Raw genomic sequence first — 27221 nt, forward strand, 5'->3', positions numbered from 1 at the left:
ATTATTATTTTTTCTTTGCATGCAATAAGATTTATAGAATAAGTTTTTATTGAGCATCAGCTATATAGCAGATATTATCATCAATCTTTTTGATCATGTTATTAACATCCTCTATAGCCATATATATTTTTTCTTTTCTTGGTTTTTCAAGAATTTTTAAAAATTCACTGACATCATCTAACATTTCATTTTTTCCTCTTATTTCTTGAAGTGTTGCTTTATGTATTTTAATGGTGTATTATTTGATACATGAAGATTCACACTAGTAGTAACTACTGGGAGCTGTATCCTTTGTCATTTTGAAGTGACTCTCTTTGTCCCATTTAATCATTTTTTAGGATAGTTTATTCTATTCCACTTGAAATTATTGTAATTAGACATATTTAATCTTATCTGTTATACCTGGTTACATTGTGTATTCTTGTTGTTTGTTTTCTCTTTTGCTTTGTGATCTGTGTTTCCTTTCTTTTTGTTTTGTTCTGTTTTTAGTTTTATCTTCCTCTGTGTATTAGTTATCTATTGCTGTGTAACAAATTACCCCAGGATTTAGCAGCTTAAGACAACTCATACTTTCTGTGTGTCAGGAATCCTGGCATGGCTTAGCTGAGTCCTCTGCTTCAGGATTTTCACTGTTTCAGTTTTCCCAGATGTTGAACTGGGTTTCATTCTCAGCTGAAGGCTTAACGTGGGGTGGATCTGCTTTCAAGTTCACCCCTGTGGCTTTTGGCACGATTTAGTTCCTAGTGGCCCTTGGGAGCCTCAGTTTCCTGCCATGTGGGCTTCTCCATGGGGCAGCTCACAACATGGCAGCTGGCTTTATCAAAACAAGCATGAGGGAAGAGTCAGAGGAAGAATATAAGCAAGACAGAAATCACAGTCTCCTATAGCCTACTTTCAGAAGTGAAATCCATCATGTTGCCACATTTCCTTTGTTACAGGCAGGTCATTATGTCCAGCCTACACATCAGGGCATGAATACTGGGAGCTGGGGACCACTGGGGGCCACTTTAGAAGGTCACCTACCACACTCTGGCAATTTGGAAGTGGTAAAATGTGCTAAATAATATGCTTACATTTATATTTCTTAGTTTACCATAGAAATGAAATGAGGATGAAAGACAATGAAATTAATCTACTCAGACTATCTTCTTCTTTCCCCATTTTGTATTAGTTTGGAGGACAAGTGTGATTCATGTTTCAGTTGATTATCATCAAAATATTATTCTTCACATTATATAATTTTCCATATAAGCATTATAACAATTGTATGTAATTTTTATGACTTAGAATACCAGTTATTTAAATACAGTTTGTGTATAAATAGAATCAAAGCACATGGCCAAACCTTTTGTGCCCCATGACTTTCTCATTCATGAATTCATTATTGTTACTCATCTGTTCCTTTTCTTAATTTTTTTCATGATAAATTTTCCAGAAGTGCATAAATGTTATGTTTCTTGAGTTTATGCGTATTTGAGAACATCTTTCTCTTATACATGATAGGTGGTTAGACCAGGTATAGAACACTTTCCCCCTCGATATTCATTATCACTGTTCCATTTTCTTCTAGCATCTAACATTGCTTGCAATGTCTTTGTTTTTGAAGATGACCTTTTTCCCTTTGCCTAAATGACTGTAGGATTTTTTTTTCAATCCTTGAAGTTCTAGAAAAAAGCTTTTATTAAATTTTCTTGAAATGTGGTGATCCCTCTAAGTGTAATTTTAAGACTTGCTTTATTTCAAAAAATTCTTCTATTATGCATACTTTTAGTTCCATTAATTCGTTCACATCTTAAAAGACAGCGGTCATTCATTCATCAGTTCTCCATTGTCTTTTGTCCATATCTTTCATCTTCTCCGTGATCCCTTTTACTCTATGCCATTTATTGCTAAATTCTATGTGATTTTTTTCCAATAGCTTATTTTTTCTAATAGTTTTCTTTGGTTTAAGTTCCACACCTTGGTGCTTTTGGTGTGATTTTCACTGATTTATTTTCTTTTCCTTGTTTATTTTCTCTGTGTTTCCAAATTTCTTTTACTTTTACTGTTGTGTGGGTCCCCTGCTATTTTTTGAACTTTTTCCTAATCTTTGAAGAAAGTCAGTGAGATCTAGTTGACTTGCTCAAGAATGAAGTGAGCGATTGTTTTGCCTCCCCTTCCCTTTTTATCTGTGTACTGTTTGAATCATCCACTTAAAACATAAACTGGAGAATAGAATGTTGATAGCTCTTAATCTCTGGTCAGTCACTCAGTGATGGATGAGCCGGGACAAGAGGGAAATCTGCTGTGAATGAAAAAGAGAGAGAGAAAGAGGCAGAGGGAGAGAGAGGGAGATTTACTTATTTGTTTTTTCTACCTATTACCTACATTTTAAAACAAATATTCAAGTGACTCGTAATAAGAAGCAATTTTTAAAATTATTTAGCATCCCAATGAAAATAAAATATCAACACCAGAGGAGAAATAAAAATACAGATATGTAGCTGCAGCACCCTACAAAGTTATTAAAATTAAGTTATGGCTGAATTGTTAAGCTTCATGGCAACCAAAGCAAGAAAAAAAAACCCCACATAATTAGGCATGCGATTCTCATTGACTCTAAAAAAAAACCCTACAAGTTGGTCAAGGGGATAAATTTTGTAACACTGAGTTCTGAAAAAAAAATCACATAGGGCAAAGTTCTGAATGAATTTGATTAGTAAATACAATAGTGGCTTTCATTAAGCTCTTTCTTATAGCATTGCTTGATAAAAAGTGAAAACCTGGCATCCAAACATAGTCCACAGAAAACAAATTCCTGTGATTCTAAGACAGTATGATCCAAGAGCATGTGGAAGATAAAATCTTATCTTTGGAGGAATAAATACCGTTATTGAGTTGAACTGTATCTGCTCCCCCACACTGAAAGACACGTTGAAGCCCTAGTCCCCAGTACTTAAGAATGTAGCTCATTTGGCAATAGTCATTGCAGAAGTAATTAGTCCAGGTGAGGTCATCCTGGAGCAGGGCCCTGATCCTATGACGGGTGTCCTTGTAAGGAGAAGTAAGACACCGAGAGGAGGACGCCGTGTGAAGACGCAGGGACGCACAGAGGGAGGAGGGAGGTGAAGCTTGGAGTTGCGCTACCTCCAGACAAGGGACACCTGGGGCCACAAGACGCTGGAAGAGGCAAGGAAGGATCTTCCTCTAGACGCCCCAGAGGGAACTTGGCTCTGTGAACACTGGATTTCAGGCTTCTGGCCTCCAGACTATGAGAGAATACAGTTCTGTTAAGGCATCCAGCTTGCGGTGCTTTGTTATGGCAGCCCTAAGAAACTGCATTTCTTTCAACAGTATTTTATAAGTGTTCGTTCTCTCAACCAAGACTTAATGTGCTGGTGTGTGGTCAGGCCACCCCAGAAGGCTGCTCTCTTGCCGTCTGTACGTCCCCTGCTGGACCAGTCCCTGCTCCACCTATACCCACTCACGTGACTAACCTTTCCTCTTAATCATAGGACCTAATCAGTAAACGCCTACATGCTTGTCCTTGGCCCCAGCTAGTGACTGTTCCAATCTTCAGACCAGAACTGTCTCCACTATGACAGTTTCTCAAAGGGATGATGAGGGGTGTGTTCCTCTGCCGGTCTCCCTGGTAACCCATGCGCCAGCCTGATGTCAATTCCCCCGTAACTGGGAACCTCCCTCTCCCTGCCACCCTCTGCCGCACACCTGGGGGTGTCACTCCAGGGCCTTGCTTCAGCCGTGTAAGATCCCCCATCCGGTAAACCTCTGGTGTCTGTTGCTGACTCTGGGCTCCTCCTTCAGCCCTGGGACTGGGCGAATACAAGGCTTGCAGGCTTGCAGGGTTCAGCCCAGCAGTTGGACGGTAGACAGTCTGATAAGGGACTAATGCAGGTTTTATATGCTGATTCTGAGGATGGATCCATATACTTAAAATAAAAAACCTGTAACTATCGCTCGGTAAGGTGAACATTCCTGGTGAACATTGCCATCCCTAAGAGTCACACCTGTAATGTGGCCATCACACCTGTAGGAAATGCCAAGTGTACACTTGAAAACAAATCCAGGTATTTTGTTCTAGTTTTTGTTCTTAGAAGTGTGGGATCTGTTTTGTCACATGAAATAAGTGAACATTGCTGAGATGGTTTCGTCTAGAAAGTTTGCAGAAGAGGTAATGCCTGCCCTTACTGCAACAATTGGGCTGACGCACGATTACAAGCCATAAACCAATTAGAAAATGGGGGTAACTTTAGTGTAGTTGATAAGCCAGGATTTACAACAGTGGGTAGACCGCAGCTCTGTCAGTCGAAACTATCCCTAATTATTGAAAACTCCTTATTGACACGCAGGATACCTGCCCCCATATTCTCCCTAGCGGGAAGGACAGACGTATATACAGATTTTCCAAAAACTGTCTTCCTTCCTTCCTTTCTTTATTTCCTCCCATCCAGAGATTTTTATTCCCAGGCAGACGGTATTAAGAAGCAAAAGTTTGTCCAATCTCATCCCCATACCCAGAGGTCAAACTTTTGGGCATTCTCCAAAACACAGCAGGTGCCATGAGCTATGAAAAGGAGGTAGGTCTCTGAGAGTTAGAAATAATCATAGACCCCTGAATTAAAATCATGATGTTTGCAGCAGAAATAGGGCCAACTGGAGACAGATTCAATAACAAGAGAAAGACACACTAAACAGCATACACAGGGTGATATTGGTTTACCTACAATAATGGATGTTATACAGTTTGATCTGGGCCCTTAGTGATAACTGGGCCCAGAATTAGACATTGAGGGGCAGGAAAGGATCCAGTAGTAAGTTTCTTATTTCCTAAGGCATAAGAAATTAGAAATAATAAATATATATATATAGAGAGAGAGAGAGAGAGAGCGAGAGAGAGGACTTCTCTTACCCTGAAGCACTTAACATGAGTGATAAAATATGTGCCATCATTTAAAGGCACGGGTAAATTTAAAAGTAAATGAATGTGTTTAATATGTTAAAATAAAATGTAAAGGAAAAATGCGAGGAAGGAAAAAGCAACTATATGAAAGAGCAGAACATATTTTAAACAGAACAACATGAAATTTCTAGAAATGAAAAGACTGAAATACGCAGCTTCCCCGCCCCTCCTGCAACGCTCAACCCTGGGGTCCCCCTGGCTTGCCTACCCGCCATGGCCGACAAGGAAGTAGCCTTTGATGACGCAGTGGAGGAATGTGTGATCAATGAAGAGTACAAAATATGGAAAAAGAAGACCCCTTTTCTTTACGATTTGGTGATGACCCATGCTCTGGAGTGGCCCAGCCTAACTGCACAGTGGCTTCTAGATGTAACCAGACCAGAAGGGAAAGATTTCAGTATTCATCGACTTGTCCTGGGGACACACACATCAGATGAACAGAACCACCTTGTGATAGCCAGCGTGCAGCTCCCTAATGATGATGCTTAGTTTGATGCTTCACACTATGACAGTGAAAAAGGAGAATTTGGAGGTTTTGGCTCAGTTAGTGGAAAAACTGAAATAGAAATCAAGATCAACCATAAAGGAGAAGTAAACAGGGCACGTTATATGCCCCAGAACCCTTGCATCATTGCAACAAAGACTCCATCCAGTGATGTTCTTGTTTTTGACTATACGAAACATCCTTCTAAACCAGACCCTTCTGGAGAGTGCAACCCAGACTTGCATCTCCGTGGACATCAGAAGGAAGGCTATGGGCTTTCTTGGAACCCAAATCTCAGTGGGCACTTACTTAGTGCTTCAGATGACCATACCATCTGCCTGTGGGACATCAGTGCTGTTCCAAAGGAAGGAAAAGTTGTGGACGCAAAGACCATCTTTACAGGGCATACAGCAGTCTCTTGGCATCTGCTCCATGAGTCTCTGTTTGGATCAGTTGCTGATGATCAGAAGCTTACAATCTGGGATATTCGTTCAAACAATACTTCCAAACCAAGCCACTCAGCTGATGCTCACCCTGCTGAAGTGAACTGCCTTTCTTTCAATCCGTATAGTGAGTTCATTCTTGCCACAGGATCAGCTGACAAGACTGTTGCCTTGTGGGATCTGAGAAATCCGAAACTGAAGTTGCATTCCTTTGAATCACATAAGGATGAAACATTCCAGGCTCAGTGGTCACCTTGCAATGAGACTATTTTGGCTTCTAGTGGTACCGATCGCAGGCTGAATGTCTGGGATTTAAGTAAAATTGGAGAGGAATAGTCTCCAGAAGATACAGAAGATGGGCCACCAGAGTTGTTGTTTATTCATGGTGGTCACACTGCCAAGATACCTGATTTCTCCTGGAATCCCAATGAACCTTGGGTGATTTGTTCTGTATCAGAAGACAGTATCATGCAAGTGTGGCAAATGGCAGAGAACATTTATAATGATGAAGACCCCGAAGGAAGCGTGGATCCAGAAGGACAAGGGTCCTAGATAAGTCTGCACTTCTTGTGATTTTAGACTCCCCTTTTCTGCCTCTCAACCCTGAGATTGATGTAACACTGGTTTTGAGACACAGACTTTGTTTGGTTATCCCTCTGTAATAAGTTCCATCAACAATGTTATTAGCCCAAACAGAAGGTGTTTTCTAAATATTAACTGGGGGCTTGATTCAGCAAAGCCACAGACTTATATTTAAATTTTCGTCAGGAATTTTCTAGTAACAGAGGTCAAAGGGGGAATATTGTGTGTGGTTATTTTTCTTCTTATGCTGTATCCCCAAGTTTTTCAGACTCATTTAAGTAAAGGCTAGAGTGAGTAAGAAATAGAGCCAAGTGAGGTAGGTGTCTGAGCCATGAAGTATAAATACTGCAAGATGTCATTTTTATTCAGGAAATAGGGGAGATTCAAGTCATATAAATTCCTACTCTAAAATCTTCACACCTAACTTTCCAGGATGCACATTTTCTTAAATAGACCAGTCCCCTCTAATTTTCTTCAGTTAAATCAAAACTGCGTGTTCCTCTTTCCCCATATATTTTTGCTTGTAGTGTATTTCTTGAGCTGTTTTCATATTCTTTCCTTTCTGTGAAATGGTTTAAAAAAAAAAAACTTGGGACCACCAAGTTGTAAAGATGTATGTTTTTACCTGACAGTTGTACCACAGGTAGACTGTCAGTTAAGTTGAGAAGAGTAAATTGATAGCTTGTATTTGTTTTTAAAATTAAATTAATCCTGGATAAGAGTTGCTTTTTTTTTTTTTTCTAGGAGTTAGTCCTTGACCACTAGTTCGATACTGTCTCTTATTCTGGGTGATCTGTTTCACCAGCAGGCCTGTTACTCTCCATGACTGATTGTGTGCTTATAATGGAATAAATTGCTTTTTTACATAAAAAAAAGAGATTGAAATAAAAAACCCAGTGGAAGAATTAACAGCAGAGGATCCTGCAGCTGAAACGAGAACTGGGGAGTGGTAAGTATAGATTGGAGGACCTTGCACAGAATGCAGCACGGAGAGATAGTTGCTGGAAAACGAGACAGAGAGGTGAGGAGTCATGGAGGACAGAGAGAGAAGGTGCACTCTGCCTCTAACCAGAATTTCAAGAGGAGATAGTAGAGGAGGTGACAAAGCAGTATTTGAAGACACAACGAATGAGACATTATAAAAAGAAGTATGAAAGATAGCAACCTCAGATACTAAGACCCACAGGATCCTCAGTGAGATGAATTTAAATAGACACACCTAAGCACACTGTTGTAAAACTTCAGAATGTCAAAGACAAAGAGAAGATATTAAAAATTAGCCAAAGGAAAAGATACAAATACAGATTACCAGTAAAGGAGTGACAGTGAGACAGCAGAATTCTCAGCAACAAAAATGGAAGACGGAAGATTGTGGGAAGACATTTTTAATGTGCAGAGGGATATTAACACTTACATAGAGTTATTTATCCCTTAAAACTATTGATCGGACTAAGTTAGATTATGCTGTGGTAACAAATTAACTCTGAAACCTCTGTAGCTTCATATAAAAGTCTCTCACATTATGCATCCAGGACAGAGGATGCTCTGCTCCACACATTCACCCAGGAGCTTAGTGGTTCAGGCTGCTGTAATAAAACACCATAAATTGGGTGGCTTATAAACAACATACATTTCTCACAGTTCCAGGGGCTGGAAGTCCAAGGTCAATGTGCTGGCAGATTTGGTGTCTGGTAAGGGCTCATTCCTGGTTCTTTTTGCTATGTCCTCACTTGGCAGAGGGACAGGGAGGCTCTCTGGAGCCTCTCTTTATAAGGACCCTAATCCCTTTCAAGAGGGTTCGACCCTCATGACCTAATCATCTCCCAAAGGTCTTACCTCCGAACAGCATCACTTTGGGGGTTAGAATTTCAACATATGCATTTGGCCGGGAGGGAGGGGACACAAACTCTCAGGGGGGCAGGCACCGAGGGAGCGTCAGTGGCTCTGGAGTGCTCCAGAATAGTGATTTCAGTGCGCTTGTCACTACACTTTGTAACATACTTACTTCATATGTTATTTTGCAAGTACCAAATATTTCATATTTTAAGGAACCCTACTTCAGGATGACACCTGCACCCCAATGTTCATAGCAGCACTATTTACAATAGCCAAGACATGGAGACAGCCTAAATGTCCATCAATGGATGACTGGATAAAGAAGAAGTGGTATATTTATACAGTGGAATACTACTCAGCCATAAAAACCAACAACATAACACCATTTGCAGCAACATGGATGCTCCTGGAGAATGTCATTCTAAGTGAAGTAAGCCAGAAAGAGAAAGGAAAATACCATATGAGATTGCTTATATGTGGAATCTAAAAAAAAAAACAAAACCAAAGCATAAATACAAAACAGAAACAGACTCAGACATAGAATACAAACTTGTGGTTGCCAAGGGGATGGGGGGGGTGGGAAGGGATAGACAGGATTTCAAAATTGTAGAATAGATAAACAAGATTATACTGTATAGCACAGGGAAATATACACAAGATCTTATGGTAGCTCACAGCGAAAAAAATGTGACAATGAAAATATGTATGTTCATGTATGACTGAAAAATTGTGCTCTACACTGGAATTTGACACAACATTGTAAAATGATTATAAATCAATTTAAAATTTTTTCATATCTTAAGAAATAGATGGGAAAAAAAGAAAAAAAATCCTAAGTGTGACAGAAGGTAGATTTGTTTTATGTTGCTTGAAATAATTAACTTGTCTGTTTGAGGCATTATAATTGATGTTGATGCTTGAGTGACTATTAAAAATATTTTTACATAAACTGAGTAACTGGGAGTTACTCTGACCCATGTGGCTTAACTGATAGTGAATTCTTGTCCACAGAGTCAAAGCCAAGAAGTCAGTGAAGGTGACCATCTCATGGAGAGTGGCTTGGAGGCCAAACAGCCTTCCTAGCACCAACTCCACTCCTAATTACTGGTCAGCACTAATGAGTGACCTCTGTTCATGCACTGTTCTACCCTTATCCAGTCCTTAACAGCAACCATTTGAGGTAGGTGCTATTATTGTTCCTATTTTACAGATGGGCAGACTGAGGCCCACAGGGGTTAAATACCTTGCTCAAGGTCAGCCAGCTAGGAAGTGGCAGAGACTCGTTCTGAATACACACGGTTTGAGTCCAGAGCCCGTGCTCTTATCTATCATGCTATACTGTACCTCGTTGTTCCTCAACTTTTTTCATAAGTAAGATGTACATTAAGGCACTAAGTGAAAATGCAAGTTCTTGTGCCACGATTGCTCTAAAATAGGTCTTTTTATGAGCCCTAGAATTCACACTGTCAGCTGGCACTGAAGCATTTGCCACTAGTGTGACTTCTGTCCAACTTACCCCTCCCACAAACACCATCAGACTGCTCTACTTAAAATTCTTCCGAGTCTCTTCTCAGCATGAAACTCAAGTTCAACGCTCTCAGCTTAGCACACAGACTCTTCATACTCTGGCCCCCGCTCATCCCTTTTGGGTCACAGCCACCCTTCCCCTTAACCCTTTCTCTACTTCCATCATATAAACCTTCTTCCAAAACTATGCATAATATTGCATGCCTCCGCGCCTTAGCACCTGCTGCTTTCTCTACACGGAAGTACTCCGCCTGCCTCTTCCCCTCGCTGACTCCTACCCATCCTTCAAAATTCTGAAACTTCACTTTACACTTTCGTCCAGTATATATTTGGAAACCTCCCCTCTGCTCTTGCACGACACCCCATGCTTTCTCATATCGTGGTGCTGACAGACTGCATTGTAACCCTCGGTGTCCTCCAACAGTCTGCGACAATGGTAATAAGAGTTCCTTATGGAGCAGCTGTAGGCAATTTATAGATATTGTTTCTTGTTTTCCCATTCTGTGTTTTTTTTTTAGTTTTTTTAAATTGAAGTGTAGTCGATTTACAATGTTGTGTTAGTTCCAGGTATACAGCATAGTGATTCAGTCATACATACACATACATATATATTCCTTTTCATATTCTTTTTCATTATAGGCTATTACAAGATATTGAATATAGTTCCCTGTGCTACACAGTAGGACCTTGTTGTTCATCTATTTTATATATATACATATTATATAGTTAGTATCTGCAAATCCCAAACTCCCCATTTATACACCCCCTTTCTCCCCTGGTAACCATACGTTTGTCTTCTAGATGTGTGAGTCTGTTTTTGTTTTGTATATTATTTATGTATATTATTTCTGATTCCCCAAACAACTCTAAAAGGTGCCTATCTCCAGCTGCATTTTCAGGTTGAGGAAACTGAGGTTTAGAGAGCGAGGCAGCAAGTTCATGGTCAGACCATCATGACAGCAGCATCACCCTCACACCTGGTTCCCCCGTGCCTTTGGCTCTTTCTCCCCAGTGCCTGGCATTAGTGCTGACACCTTCCTGGTTAGATGAATGTGGATGGATGGATGGCCTGAGTTGCCACAGATCCCAGTTTAGAACAAGGAAAAACAAAGCCAAGTTTGAAGTCAGTGTGAAGACTCTTGCTTGGGTTCGGCCCCTGCCTCTAGCTAGCTGCTGACATAGGAGAGTTCCCGAATACTGAACATGTCCAGAGGTGATTAGTATGGCAAGCAGGCTTCTGGCTGGGGAAGAACTTGGCATTAGAGGTTGCAGATCACCCAGGAGGCCAGAGAGAGTCTTAACTCAGAGGCTGAGTGCCCACTGTTGCAAATTTTCTTTGGGGAAGAACTATGTTGTCATGCAATCTTTATCTTAGTTCCTCAGATGGGGAAATAGTGATTTGCTATCTCTGTGTGCAGCTGTGACCAGAGATTGATGTTCATTTGGTCTCGGGGCCAGCACCTGCACACTGCCTGCCTGTTGGTTTGTGTCCAAGGCTGCTGTTTTCTGAAAATAGAAGCTGATAACTGCCTCTGACTCAGTCCCTTCCACCTCATGTTCTTTCTGGTACATTTGTCCTAAAAGTGTCGACCCTTCTCTGATTCCTAGCTCCGTTCCAGGTTTGTAAGATTTGTGAGTTATCACTGACAGATTTGAACTTTCTTTTTTAATTCCTGGAAGTTGGCCATGTGAATCAGAGGAACTATATATTTCGCTATGTTGCCTCTCTAATGATATGCAAGTTCGTGGGGCCTCCTTTAAACCTGGGGCCTTTGAACACGCTAACAGACTTTATTAAAGCCACTCCCTTGGGGTCCATCCCATCTCAGTTGTGGGGCTTCTGCCTCTGGATTAGCCTTCACTCACTGTGATTTGCTGACCCCCTCTTAACTCCCTCTCCAAGGGCTTCTCTCCATCCTCTTTCCTTTAATATCTTCTCTTTAAGCCACTGTTTGAGGCCTTCTCCATCCCCCATGTAACTGGAAGTGGTACCGATGCAAATTCTCGGCACCTGCCCTGGCTCCCTCTGTTGGCCCCCCCTCCCCATTCTGCACCTCTACAGAGGAGCCTCAAATCGGATCCTGCTTCCCCATCCCCTACTCACCTTCCTCCCCACCAAACCGCAGGACTCACGCAGCAATGATTGCTTTCAGCTCTTTTTCTATTTTCATCAACATGTTAGACTCTGCATATTTAATTCCCTGTGTTGCAGATTCTCTTAGTTGTATGTAACTAAGTCTGTCTGTTTCTCCCTGACACTTTCAGGCTTACATCCTCCCAGATCTGCCAGTCTACTGGTTGGGTAACCCCGAGCCTATGACCCTGTCTCTAACGCGCAGCTCTGTCCTGCACGTAGACGCCCTTGGACTTGCCCTTTCAGCCTCTCCCTGTGGCTCCCAGACTCAGGCCAGGTGTGGAAGCTGGAAGGCCCAGGATCATGCTTTCCCACTGCTCCAATGCAGGTCCTCGCAGGTGCAGAAGACGGTGCTCCTCCTGGGAGGGGCCCCAGCCGCATCCTTGGAGGCCACCTGAAAGCAGCATTGTGTCCATCTCCTCTTACCTGGGCCAATGCTGGGCCTTCATTTATTGGATAACTGGATGCACTTCTGAGGGGAGGGAAAGCGCTACCCAGACTATAAATCCCTGATGGAGTGTCTCTCTCAACAGCGAATGTCTCAGGAGCTCTCCTGTTTGTGGGGCCGAGGCTGCTCTTTCTTCCAGGAATTCCCAGAGTTATGTCTCATTATTTCAAAATTCTGCTTCAGAAGCCCTAACACACTGGTCCCCACAGGTGGAGCTTTCTTAAAATAAGGGTTCCTGGGCCCTTGCCTGAGACTGAGTCAGTAGATCTGGATTAAGGCCCAGGAATCTGTATATTTTAGAAGCCACATGCCTGGTTTTACGATCAGACAGATTTGAGAAGGACACAAATAATTCTCTCTGCGTAATTCTCTCTGTTTAACTTTGCCTTTCCAAAGGGCGTTGGCTCCCCTGCAGCGTAAATGCCCAGCCCTCCCCAGGTGCGCTGAACAGACGGGGTGTCTAAGTCCCTCCCCGACTTTTACCCAAGGAGAGGTCTATGATGCAGCGTTAATCCTAAGTAGGGGGAGATCTAGGTTATGTGGGTCCCGAAGCTTAGACAACTTGGAGAGGCCCTCCTGAGGGAAAGGACAAAGCAAGAACACAAAATTAACGGAGACTTGGAAGAGGCCCATGCAAGTGAAAAACCCGGAAAGCTTAAACTCCATCACCTGCCCAGCAGCTGTGCCTCTGAACGGCTTTCTCCTTCTGGAGCAAATCAGAAAACACTGTTGCTCAAATTGTCTATGCCTTTCATGTATATTAGATGAACTGAATTTGTGGAAATGAAAAGGGGGAAAAAAAGACCGCAGATATAGATCATTTTGGCGTAGAAGAGTCTGGAGCTGAGTTTCTAACCACAACTCTGTGGCATAGGGCTGGGTGGTGAGTTCACGTACAGTTCCCTGTATTCCGAGAAACGGAGAAAGAGCGACGTGGTCCCTTTACCACCCCCCTCCCGTTACTTTCCACACCTGCTACTTCCCTCCTCGCGTCTCCTCCGCAGCCATGCTGGGCTTCCCCGCGCAGCCCAGGCCCGCTCTCGCCTTGCGGTCTCTGCTTCGGGGTTCCTCTTCCTGAAAGGGGGTCTCACATTACAGAGAAAGACACATGGGCTCAGAGAAGTTAAGTCCTTCAACCAAGTGACTAAAACCCATGAAAACATTGGTAATGTTTGTCTAGGAGTTTCATTCTTTTTTTTTTTAATGAAAGATAGTTAATTTACAAAAGTACATCAGTTTCTGGTGTACAACTTCTTTGTGGTTCAATATTTTTATAGATTATACTCCATTCAAGGTATTACAAAATATTGACTATATTCTTTGTGTTGCACCATGTATCCTGGTAGCTTATTTATTTCATGCATAGTAGTTTGTACCTCCTAATCCCTACCTCCTCTTGCCCCTCTCCACTTCGCTGTCCCTAGTTTATCCTCTGTATCTGTGAGTCTGTTTCTGTTTGTTGTATTCACTTGTTATACTTCCGCTGGTTTCTTTTTTTTAGATTCTACACATAAGTGATACTGTAGAGTATTTGCCTTTCTCTGTCTGACTTATTTCACTAAGCATAAGACGCTCTAGGTGCATCTGAGTTGTTGCAAATGACAGAATTTCATTCCTTTTTATGGCTGAGTAATATTCCATTGTATGTATATATACATATATATGTCACACATCTTTTTTATCCAGTCATCTGTCGATGGACATTTTGGTTGCTCCCATATCTTGCCTATTATAATAATGCTGCTGTGAACACTGGAGTGCATGTGCTATATATTGAAATTATAATATTTTGAATATATTTGTTAAATAAAGTATATTACTAAAAATAATCTCACCAGTTTCTTTTTACTTTTTTTAGTGTGGCTAATAGAAGGCTTTAAGTTACTTATGAGACTCACATTTCTGGGTTATATTTATCAGGCAGCACTGGTCTGTAGTATCCGGTCCCTCCCTAAAATGTTTCCTCGTCTTGTCTCCTTCTCACTCCACTCCAGCCCTGCTGGCTTCCTGGCTATCCCACACTCCTAATTTATCCCTTCCCCCCCAACCCCCTTTCCCCTTTGGTAACCATACGTTTGCTTTCTTTGTGTAACCACCTGTTTTGAATGCCTGCTGTGTCCCACTCTCTGTGCTATGCCCGCTGCGTTCTTTATTTCATCTTCACACTAACCCAGTGAGATACGTAATGTTATTTTTTTCTTTTTATAGGTGAGAAACTGAAGTAGGTACTACTATTATCCTATTTTACAGATGAACAAAGACTTGACTAGTGTAAGTAACATTGCTGGAAGTTACGTAGTGAGTCCGTGATGAACACAGGCCCCAAATCCAGATCTTTTGACTGCAGACCTTGTGCCTTTAATTGAACAGCCACCTACACTGTGCTTTATAGAGTTGGAGACACTTTCCAGCAGAGCTGGGGTGAGGTGGAGTGATGATTTACAACCTGACGCGCAAGGGACAGCAAATAAGGAAAGCAGGGGCGAGGTCCGAAATCCACACATGCGGTGGCGTGGGGGAAATGTCAGCCGCCTCTTCCTGTTACCTACGCGGAGATGTTGGCCTATTGGTGATGTTTGCTAGCTCTTTCCTGGGACTGTCTTCCAGTTTTTTGCTCTATCTGAAAAAATATGAGAAATTGCTTTCATTCACTTAAAAAAATTTGTTCATCTTGTCACTGAAGGTACAGCATCCTGGGTTAGCCAGATGGCCTTCTGGGCCTAAGACTGATGCAGAGGGAGTTTGCACTGCTGCACACTTTTCATTAGAAAAGAGAAAGGGGAGTGGGTGGATGAAGGATGTCAGACAGATCATGTCTTCTCCTTTAAGAGGTTCCCATAACTGCAGATAAATTGGTCTGGAAATAGCTACAAGCAATTTCTCTATGTATAACTCATATTCAAAAAAAAAAAAAAAGAAGAAGAAGAAGAAGAAGAAATGTTCCCATATGTAAGGTTATCCCGCGGAACTTAAGAGGCCATGACGGGACCGGCAGTCACGCCCAGGTTTGTCAATGGCTCCGAGACTGTGCGCGTCCTGGGGAAGCGCCGACCTCCCGCCCTGCTCCCTGCAGCTCTCGGAGCCAGAGCACAGGGCCCCGCTGACAGGCAAGAGACACTCCAGGCTCCCCTGCAGCTGTCTGGAATTTCCCTGAGAAAAAGAAGGGCTAAATATAGGCTTTCACCTTGAAATGCCATAAAGGTAATAAAACAGGGCCTGGTGGGTGTGACGGGTTGCTTTGCGGTGCCCCCACTTCACATTTTACGTGCGTTTCTAAGCAACAAGCTTATCGAAACTAGCGAAGTAGGGAAGTGAGCGATGAGTTCGGAGGGTTCAGCCATGGAGGTGCCCAGACCGCTCTGGACGTCAGAGAACTGCTTTCCCATCTCCCTGACCTCCCTCCCTCCCACCGTGCACCTCAGCACCCTCGGAACCTGCTGAAACCCCAGCACGCAGTAGCTGTTGGGCCAGTCCCCGCGCCCTTGGCTTCACCGATACCGGACTGTGCGTCACACCTTTCCGTGTTATCTAGGAACCACCAACGTTAGCAGGAAAATAGGTGCCATTCTCATTTCCTTTGGTATTTGTTAGAGCAGCTCGGTATTCGGGGAGGTCATTATTCAACTTTTGAGGCACAATCCTCCCCATTATGTGTAGCCTGTACGCCTTAACAGAGTTTCTGGTTCTAGTTTTGGATTTCACATTAGCCTTTAATTAAAATTAATTGAGTTAAAACTCATCCACTGAGTTTTCTAACTAATCATAACACACCATGCTTTTTACTTCTCACTCTTATTTTTCTGTACAATGAAACGTACGTTAAATAAAAGAAATAAAATTGTGTAACTCCTCCGGTCTGGGTTAACAATTACTATGGCACTTAGGTGCCTCTCCATATATTTGTTTGTACAAACATCATAAAAATGCACAACTGCACACAGATGGGCTACAGGAAACGAAGCCCTACACAGGAGGCCCGCAGTAATAAAGCCCGTGCTGAAAGTATGAAGACTTATACAACATGTGGACACATTATTACCACAAGTCATGGGAAATCAGTTCAGGGCCAGAAGGAAGTCAGTCTGTGGACAAATTCAGCCTTCACCTTGAAGCTCTCCCATCTGCCACAATCACAGAAACCTTTCAGGCACTGGGTGGTCAGCGCCTGCGGGACACTGAGATTCGGATGGTAGCCAATGCTGGCTCTGTAAGACCTCAGTCCCGATTTTCTGCTTGTACAACTGTCCAAGTTTTCAGTAATTGTCTTTCTAATGCTACTGTTATAAACTGTGCCTGTTGAAGAGATCATTCTATGGTGTTACTGCAGTGGACATTGTCAGAGAGGTTTTCAGAGGACTGAAACTCCATCCATGTATTTCCAGATGGCATCTGATGTGTTTGGTATTCTTTCCCTTTGCAGGACCCACGTGGCTGTCCTCAGGGAGAGGAAGCACCCTGTACCCACGTACCCACATGTGACAGGAATACTCAGGCTGGGGCTCTGTGCTTCTGAGGGAACGAATGGAACCAGAGAAGCCCAGCCCCTCACTCTGACGCTAGTTTAACTCTTATCTTCTCCCGCCAATTTGTCATCTTGTTAATTATCCCATTTAGTAACTCTGTTTCAACTGCTGGGCTTCCTTCTTCCGTGTCCTCTATCTGTTTTGTCTCCTATTCTTTGATCTAGTGCTTGTTTCAAACACCCTCTTGGTAACCGACCTCTTCTGCTCAACCCAGGACCACTCCCACTGGGGCCCTGCTGCTGGGGCTGCTGGCTCCACCCCTGCGAGTCTCACCTCAGAGTGTCAGGGAGACCTCAGCCAGCTCCTGAGTTTCTTTAAAGACTATATATTTTTTTAGAGTAATTTTAGGTTCACAGCAAAATTGAGAGGAAGGTACAGAGATTTTCCACATACCTTCTGTCCCCACATATGCACAGCCTCTCCCATCATCAACGTCCGCCACCAGAGAGGTACATTTGTTACAGTTAGTAAATCTGCATTGACACGTCATAATCACTCAAAGTCTGTAGTCTGTGTTAGGGGTTACCAAGAGTAACCCCTAACATTCTCTGAGTTCGGACAAACGTATAATGACAAGTATCACACAGTGTTTACACTGCCCTAAAAATCCTCTGTTGGTCCACTTCTTCATTGCCCCCATTTCACTAACCCTGCCAAGCACCTTATCCACAGATTTGCTAGTCCAGAATGTCACATGGTGGGAATCGTATAGTATGTACGATTTTTCAGATTGGCTTCTTTCACTTAGTCATATGCATTTAAATTTCCTCTGTTTAATAGCTTGCTTCTTTTCATTACTGAATAATATTCCATTCTTTGAATGTGCTTCAGTTTGTCTCTTCACCTACTGAAACAACATGTTGGGTGTTTCCAAGTTTCAGCAGTTATGAGAAAAGCTGCCATAAACATCCATGTGCAGTTGCTTTGGGTAAATACCAAGAAACATGATGGCTGGATCATGTGGTTAAGTGTAAGAAACTGCCAAACTGTGTTCCAAAGTGGCTGCACGTTTACATCCCTGCCAGCTATATATGAGAGTACCTGTTGCTCCATATCCTCCCCAGCATTTGTTGTCAGTGCTGTGGATTTTGACCATTTTGCTCAGTGGGTAGTGGAATCTCACTGTGGTTTTAATTTGCATTTCCCTGATGACACATGATGTGGAACATCTTTTCCTTTTCAATACAGGACTTTACTATATCTTTAAAATATAACAAAGAGGTCTTAGGAAACCACCCAGCATCTTGTTTCAGTAGCTGGACAACTTAGAACTGATTCAGCAGCCTGCTGAACCATTCCATTTTCAGAGACATAGATATCATCTAGAAATTTTCTGATATCATTGTTTTCAACTGCTGTGGCTTACTGAATCAAAACAGCTGAATTTCGTGTAGGTTCACTGTCATTTCTTTCAAGAATTAATTCTTTTTTCTGGGTTTGAGATACTAAGCAAGCTACTCCTGGCCTCACCCAAACCTTGTGGATGTATTTTTACCCAAGAAATTTTGGATTTCAACTAGAGACCCATTCTCCTGCCGAACGACACTGATGGGGGGAAAATACACAGATCCCATCTTGTGATGAGCCCAGTGTGACCTGATGATGCTCTGACCGTGACTGCAGGTAATGCAAACAGTGGCCACGTCCTTTCTGTTTTCCCACCACTTGTTAGCCCGGAGCCTCTTCCTTTCTTCCCAAGGAAACTGAGTTCTACGTTGACGTGATGAAGTCCTTCTGCAGGGTCCCTCTGGGGCCCTTCTTAATAGCTGTGTGTCCCTTCAGAGCGATATCAACGTTTTCTGGAATGGAGACAGTCGGATTGCAATAGATATAGCACAAACTCCATATGTTTATTTATGTCATCTGTTTATCTTCTTTGGTGAGGGTTCTGTTAGTCTTTGGCCCATTTTTAAACAGGGTTGTTCATTTCCTTATTGCTGGATTTTTGAGTCCCTTGTATATTTTGGATAACAGTCCTTTATCAGATGTGTCTTTTGTGAGATATGCTCCCAGTCTCTGGGTTGTCTTCTCATCCTCTTGACACTGTCTTTTGCAGAACTTATTTTTTAAAATTTTAGTGAAATCCAGCTTATTAATTATTTCCTTCATGGATCATGCCTTTGGTTTTTACCTAAAAGTCACCATTTTACCCAGTCATCTAGATTTTCTCCGGTGTTATTGTCTAGGAGTTTTATGTTTTTGTATTTAGTCTTTGATACATTTTAAGTTAATTTGTGTGAAAGTTGTAAAGTCTGAGTCTAAGTTAATTCCTGGGTAGTTCAAGCACCTTATAATAACAAATGCATGTTTTCATCCACTATCAAATACTGATTAGTAAAATGATGTGTATTTATCAGAAAAAAAATATTCAGCTATTCCAGGTCCTGTGCCTTTCCATGTAAATGTAAGAATAGGCTTGTCTATGTATATGAAAAACCTCACTGAGATTTTGACAAAAACTGCAGTAACCCTGCAGATCAATTTAGGGAGGACTGATATCATTGCTATGTTGTCTTCCAATCCATGAGCACAATGTCTATCAGTTTAATTAGGTCTTTGATTTCTTCATCAACTATTTGCAGTCTTTAGCATACAGGTTCTGTATGTATTTTTTTAAATGTATATCTAGGTATTTCATTTTCTTTGGAATGATTGTAAATGATATTACATTTTAATTTTGGTTTCCAAATGTTTATTGTTAATATGTAGAAATGTGATTGCTCCTCCCTCTGCTTTCTTGTGTCATTAGTATTATGTTTTACTTATAAATGTCCCTAAGCATATGTATGTATATATGTTTATATACATAAACACACATATACCAAAGATATATACAAAAGCATACACAATCAAATACATTGTTGCTTTCATTATTTTCAACAACTATTTGTTGTTGTTGGATGAATTAAGGCCAAGAAAAATATGACAATATTGTAAACTGACTATATTTCAATAAAAAAAATAAAAGAGTAAGAAAAAAATAGAGGTTTTTATTTTCCCTTCACTATTGCTTCTTTGACGTGCTTCTTTTCTTTACATAGATTCGAGTTTCTGACCTGTAGTACTTTTATCCTTTCTAAGGAACTTCTTTTAACCTTTCTTGCAAGGCAGACATACTGCCACCACATTCCCTCAGTTGTAGTGTGCCTGAGAAAACCTGTATTTCCCCTTCAGTGCTGAAGGATAATTTTGCAGGGTACAGAATCCTAAGATGCTGAGTTTTCTCTTTCAAAGCTTTCAGGATTTCACTCTACTCTCTTCTTCACTGAGTGAGTTTTAAGAAGTTGACTGAAATTATCTTTGTTCCTCTAAAAGGCAGATGGCTTTTTCCCCTCTGGCTTCTTTCAGGGTGTTTTCTTCATCTTCGATTTTCTGTGGTTTGAAATGACATGCCTAGGCGTGGGGCTTCTGCTGCTGTCACTGTTGCTGTTTTATTCCTTTATCCTGCTTGGCGTTCTCTGGGTTTCCTGGATATGTGGGGTGGCATCTGACATTAATTTGGGGAACTCTTAGTCACTGTTGTTTCAAGTATCTCTTCTGTCTCTTTCTCGGTCTCCTCTCCTTCTGGTGTTCCCGTTGCGCATGTGTTCCACCTTCTGTGGTTCTCCCACAGTCCTCAGGTGTTCTCCTCTGTCTCTTTTCAGCCTCTGTCCTTTTCCACTCTTGGAAGTTCCTACTGATACATCCTCAGGGTCTTAGAGTCTTTCCTCAGCTGTATCCAGTCTGCTAACAAGCCCATCAAAAGCTTTCTCCTCTTCTGTTGTAGTGGTTTTGACCCCCAGCGTTCCTTTCTGGTTTTCTCTCAGACTTTCCATCTCTGTGTACCTCGCCCGTCTGCTCTTGCATGCTGTCTACTTTATCCATTAGATCCCTTGGCGTATTAATCATAGTTGTTTTAAATTCCTGGTCTGTCAATTCCAACACCCTTCCCGTGTCTGGTTCTGATGTTTGCTCTGTCTTTTCAAAATTTTTTCCTTTTGGCAAGCCTTGTCATTTTTTTCTTGATAACTGGGCATGATGTACCAGGTAAAAGAAACTCCTGTATCTAGGCCCTTGGTGGTGTGGCGGTGCGGTGTGGGAAGAAGTGGGCAGCTCTGTGGTCTATCTTTAGGACTCAGGCTCTTGGTAAGCCTATGCCTCTGGACTTTGAACTTCACAAATATTTTTGTCTCCCCTTAGGTGGGCAGGGTGGGATGGAGTTGGGCAATTCCCTTCCCCCAGGCCAGTTAGGCTCTGATAACACCTCAGCAGGTTAGGCTCTGGTTGACCAGTTTCCCCTGGGGCAGGCTAATTTATTGAGAAGAGCTGCTGTGCTCTGGCGGATTTCAAAATGGTTCCTTCTCTCCTTCCCCTGCTGGAAGCTTGAGGAGATTTTTCTTGGATATTTGCTGTGAGAACGCGATCAAGTTCTTGGAAGTAAATCTCACAGAAGTTTGGGGCCCTCCCTAAGGCTGGGTCCCCTGTAGTTTTTAACCCTCAGCCTTGTCCACACTGAGCTTTTCTTAATTACAGCTCAGGTGTTCCTGCCCGGGCCCAGGTTCCCATGGCAGCATCTGCTCCAGTCTCGGCTCAGGTGAGCGGACTCCTTGTCTGTGCCGGGCTCTCCCGCATTGTGGGCAGTGGTTTGACCTGTGTCCTCCCCTCTCTTGTAAACCCAAGAAGGGCTGCTTGTTTTTCAGTCCATTCTGCGTTTTACTCGTTGTTAGGACAGAGCAGCGATTTACAAGAGCCTTACATGTGGAACTGAAAACCGTGTTCCTGGGGGCCTTGCCTTGGCTGGAGGGGTTTATGAGTCTCCAGGCAAGCTGGGTCCCAGCTGAGACATCCCATGTGCTGTCAGTGGTCTGCCACCTGATCGGCCAGGCCCAGGAAGAACACTCACATGCAGGAGAGTCTTCCCTGCTCAGAAAATACGATGGGGTTCTGCCTGAGATGAGACCTCTGAGATACCAAGTGGTCCCTTGGTGTTTTTGGGGAATTGGTTCCAGGACCCCAAGCCGATGCCAAAATCCAGGAATATTCAAGTCCCTTATATAAAATAGCATAGTATTTGCATATAGCCAACACACATCCTCCTGTGTCCTTTAAATCGTCTCCAGATTACTTAGAATACCTAATACAATGAAAACGCTATGTAAATAGTTGCTAGAGGACAGCAAATTCAAGTTTTGCTTTTTGGAACTTTCTGGAATTTTTTAAAAAATATTTTTGATCCATGGTTGGTTGAATTTGTGGATGAGGATACAGAGAGCTGACAGTACAGTGTGGTCCAGACAATGAATTCCCACCTGGCCAGTCACCAATCCTGTGAGCCTTGGGAAAGAAACACACGTTCCCAGAAGTAGCAGCTGGCGCTCCCCAAGCTTTGCCGTTTGTATCCGCCTTTACTGCTTAGGTCCTCTTAGCCTCAGTCCTTTGAAGATTTCCCTTGTGGGCTCCTTGGCTGCGCCAATAATCTGCTGCTGGAACGTGGGCTCACGTGAGCCCCTGTTCAGATGCTTCCTGTGTTGTGGACACACTGACCAAGAGAAAGTGGGTCCAGTTTCACTGCCTATTCTTGTTCTATTTTTTTCCAGGAAAAAATGGTTATTGACTGTGGGAAAATATATGTAACATAAAAGGTACCTTTTTAACCATTGAAGTGTGTATAGTTCAGTGGCATTAAGTACATTCACATTGTTGTGCTATCATCACGACCATCCATCTCCAGAAATGCTTCGTCTTCCCAAACTGAAACTCCATACCCACTAAACGCTGACTCCTCACTCCTCCCACCCCCAGCCCCTGGCAACCACCATTCTACTTTCTGTCTCTACGGATTCACCCCTACAGGTAACTCACATGGGTGGAATCATTCCATGTATGTCGTTCTGTGACTGGCTTATTTCTCTTTGCATAATGGCCACAGGGTTCGTCCATGTTGTAGCCTGTGTCAGAATGTCCTTCCTTTTCAAGGCTGAACACTATCACTGCACAAACGTACCACATTTTGTTGATCCATTCTTCCCTCATGGGACATTTGGTTTGCTTCCACCTTTTAGCTACTGTGGATAAAGCTCTGTGAACATGGGTGTACAAATTTTTGTTTGAGTCCTTGCTTTTGGTGACTTTTGGTAAGTACCCAGAACTGGAATTGCCTGATTGTATGGTAATTTTACTTAAAAATTTTGGGGGGGAAATTGTTATGCTGTTTTCCTCAGTGGCTACTCCATTTTACATTCATTCCTCTCTGCAGTGCACCAGGATTCCAATTTCTTCACATTCAGCCAACACCTGTTATTTACCTTGCTTTCTTTCTTTCCTTCTTTTAAAAGAAGAGCATAATAGCATCCTAAGGGGTGTGAAGTGGCATCTCCCTGTGGCTTTGATTTGCATTTCCCTCATGATTAGTGACACTGTGCATCTTTCCCTGTGTTTATCGGCCATTTGTACGTCTTTGAGGAAATGTCTATGCAGGTCTTTGGTCCATTTTCTAACCAGGTTGTTGTTGTTTGAGGTGGGTCAGAAAGCTGATTTTTTTTTTAATGGTCTTAACCAAATGTTAGACGGTGGTTGACTAGATAAATCTTTAAAAATACTGTGAGAAATGATGGAGGTCAGCTCACGTCAGCCAGGTGCCTCTGGCCCAGGTCCTGCCAGTTCGTGGCCTCTGCCTCAGACAGGGAGGGGTGACTGCGGGGCGTTGTCCAGAAAACAGTGGTGGGAAGGGCATTTGCTCTTTAACACACAGTGGTTTCCAAAGTCTCATTTTCTTCTTTTTCATTACCAAAGCCAAAATCCATATGCCTGCCCTGTGCTCGCCATGGCAATGAAAGCAAATGACATATTGGACTTTATTGAAGGGAGGGCCTGCCCTGGTGAGGAGTCAGAGGAAACTTTCCAGCCACTGACGGTGAAGTGTTAGGGACCTTTGTCCCGTTGTACAGCGTTCCGCAGAGGCGTATTCCTTTGCAAAGCGTCTGTTGATTCACTGACTGTTTACAGGAGGAGAAAATAGCACATTGATATGAAGGCGTGTTAACTAGATAACTCAAGGAGACAGCATCTGACCTCCATCCACGCTGACGTCTCTGTGTTGCCAGGAAAGGCGCTTCACGTGGGCTGAAGGTCCCAGGCCTGATCTCTGCCCCCGCCACTGTCGCGTCTTGTGATCTACGCCACTGACTTCCGTTTCTTCCTTTATAAGATGGGCTGAATAACACCACCTTAGAGGGACTTTTGAAAGATGTGAAAAAAATTTTTTTAGTGGAAGTGCTTTTCAGCTGTAATATGCTGTGCATCGCTACCCTTTGAACTGTCCTTTTCCAAGTCCCCCTAGTCCTGGGGACAGGCATTGGAGTAGGTGACGCTTGCCCTGGACGGCAGTCTTGAGGGTTATAACTGAGCACCAAGCCCCTTGGACTTTGCCCTCTGAAGGTCAATCAAGCTTTTCCTGCTGTAATCATTATTGTCCTTGACATTTTCCACTTGGCAGCTTGCGTGCCTCCTCCTGGCTTGCCGGGCAGCCGCAGCCCTCCCTCTCAAACACACCCCTGGCAAAGGCACTGCTGTGCTCAGCCAGGGTGTCCCCGGTCGCGAGCTGCACTAGGACAAGCTCTGAACATGCCCCCGAAGCTGCTGCCCACACCCACTCAGGCTTCAGAGGTCTCCCCTCACCCGCCAGCACAGTTCTCCAGGCCAAAGTCTCTGACACTCAAGCAAAGTACAGGCTTTTGAAGGACAGAAAACATCCTCACAGATCCTGGGAATCCATTTGAGGATCTCCAGGAATCTTTGGATCCAGCGTAGGGAGTGGTGTTCTTCGATAACCAGTGATGGAAAAAAACCAGAAGGGCACGTGACAGAAAAAGACATGGTCTTTGCACACCCCAGACCCTCACCCAGCTGTGTCAGGAGAGAGTTCCCGGCCAGGTCACCTTGGGCAAGTTTACCAGCATCCTGAGCATCAATATCCTCATCTGTAAAATTAGAGTCATCATAGCCATCTTCTTAATATTATGAGAGGGCTGAATGAGATGTCAACTTGCCTGGTATTTGGGGAGAGCTTAACAAATGTGAGGTCTGCAACAGCTGAGAGGTGGTGAGGGGCACCAGGGGCAGGGCTGGGAACCAGCCAGAAGGGCAGCCTGCACCTTCTTCATCTCCAGGGAGCCAGGGTCCAAGTCCTGGGCATCCTCATGCCACCTGGTGAGTTTCCTGTCCTTGATGTGTGGTTTCTTGAGGGGTGGGAAGGTTGCACGCCCCAGAGTCAGTGTCCCTCACCACTTCTCCTGGGAGACCTAGGATCCCTGGTACACATACAGCTCCGGAGGGTGCTCCCTGATCGCTGAATTGCCCCAGAACCGGCAGGAAGGGTGGGCTCCTCACTGTGTCTTTCTCCACAGACGGCCACCGCTATCATTACTCAGGGCTGAGCCTGTGGAGAAAATCACAGAGCCGGGCAGATGAGGGCCGTGACCAACTCATGGTTCTCAACATCAGTTAACCCTTAAGAATCCTTTTGTCACGGGCCAGCTCCTTCTCCTGTCTCCCTCGGCTGCTCGTCCAAACCTGAACCCTCGTCCGCTCGTCTCCTAAGTTACCTCTTTTCCGGCCCTCTGTGCACAGGCCCTGGCCTCCACTCTCCCAGGAAAACCAGTGTGCTAGGCACCAGCTGTCCCATTCTCACCTGCGTCTTCAAAGTTGTCTGCTTGGCAACAGCCCTTCCCTGTTGCCCTCCTCCCCTCCAACCTGAAGAGATGAGCGGTGTTTCCTTCTATTCAAGGACAATCCTTCCGTAGTGAACACCGGTTCTTTTTGCCTCCTCTTCGTCCCTGTCTCTGGCCAAGAAGCCCAGCTGCCTTTTCGGACCCATCCTTTTCCTTTCTTAGTCCTCGTGGTTGAGCTGACACTGACCCCACCCCAACTCCTGCCCCAGAGAGGACATGTGGCCAATTTGGGGGCAATCAAAACACTCCAACTTTCTGGCCACAGAAAGAGGTCAGAACGGACACATCATGGAAACGTGGGCCAATCAGCCTCAGTCGGGAGACCCTTGGCAGAGCCATTGAGGTATAGTTTATTTATTTTACTGAAACTGTTGGCCTTAATGGGCCCTATAATTATGGCGACAGGGGACACGGTGTTTGTTACTACGTGGGCGCACACTGCCTGAGAAAGATGGAACTGAGAGGGGGGTGGGGAGGGGATGAGAAGGGAGACAGAGGGATGCAGAGAGAGGTGCCTGACTACATTTTGTTGAGTCTTTGGAGGCAGCCATGCCTGGATTTTCACATGAGATCTCTTTTTCGCTTACGCAGGTTGAGTCACTGTCACTCCCAACTGAAGAGGCCTGAAAGAAGACACACTCTTCTAGACTGTGGTGTCACTGGGAAAGGACTATGTCTGTCTCTGTGTTGTTCGCTCCCAGCCCTCAGGACAGCGCCTGGCACATAGTAAGTGCTCAGTAAATGCTTATTAACCGACTCTGTCTGTGACTAGTGCTGATCTCATCTCTTCACTTCACCTCCATCTTTGTTTCTGTATCATTTTCCTTCCTGTGTTTTAAGCCCTCCCTTCCTTAGACAGTGTATATGATTGAGTCCCCTTAATCCTAAAAATAGAATCAAGTGCATAATAACAAAATGAAAATCTTCCTTCCTTATGGCTCTTCTTTCTAGCACCCTGACCTACTTTCCCATCTTGTCTGAGCTTTTCAAAAAGCATATGTTTAAGTCACTGCAGCCTGGCATCTGTCCCAACTCTGTCAACAATGTCACACTCATCACTGACATGAAAGCGCACAGTCCGCGCTCTGTCAGCCACATGTTACTGTCTGCACAGCCGCTGATCCCCCCTTCTTCCTAGGAAGCAGGATGTCCTCTGGAACCCCAGACTCCACCCTCTGGGTCTCAGCTCACGGCTCTTCCTTTTGCCTGGAAGTTCTGCTTGAATTCCAGCCTTCCTTTAGCAGAGCATCTGGATTTCTTTCCTTGCATTGGAACTGCAGCAGCACAATTCCCTTTCTCCCTGGCCTTGGTATTTTGCACCAGGTGGCAAAGTAGGTCAGTCCCCTGTCATCTAGAATGTCTGGGGCCTGCATTGATGTCACATTTTGACCTTCAGAGTTACACCAAGTGGAAGCTGTCTGCTGTGGCTCAGCCTCCCCAGTGGCTGCCACTCTCGCTCGGCTCCATCATTTTCAGAGGCCGATCTTCTGGGTCAGCCCTTTAGGTGCTGAACTGGGAATGTTCCGTGCCACCTCTACAATTAGGTTAGAGACGGATTTCGTATGATTTGGGTTAT

At 43.7% G+C, this 27221-nt stretch overlaps 2 pseudogenes; one reads left to right on the forward strand and one right to left on the reverse strand.

Moving 5' to 3' along the window:
• Positions 1 to 5173: 5173 nt before the first annotated feature.
• LOC102527925 (histone-binding protein RBBP4 pseudogene) lies at positions 5174 to 7027 on the forward strand (annotated as a pseudogene).
• Positions 7028 to 18161: 11134 nt separating this feature from the next.
• On the reverse strand, positions 18162 to 25338 carry LOC140700849 (large ribosomal subunit protein uL6-like; annotated as a pseudogene).
• Between the last annotated feature and the right edge of the window lie 1883 nt (positions 25339 to 27221).

This window comes from Vicugna pacos, chromosome 13 (genome assembly GCF_048564905.1).
Source record: "Vicugna pacos chromosome 13, VicPac4, whole genome shotgun sequence".
Lineage (NCBI taxonomy): Eukaryota > Metazoa > Chordata > Mammalia > Artiodactyla > Camelidae > Vicugna > Vicugna pacos.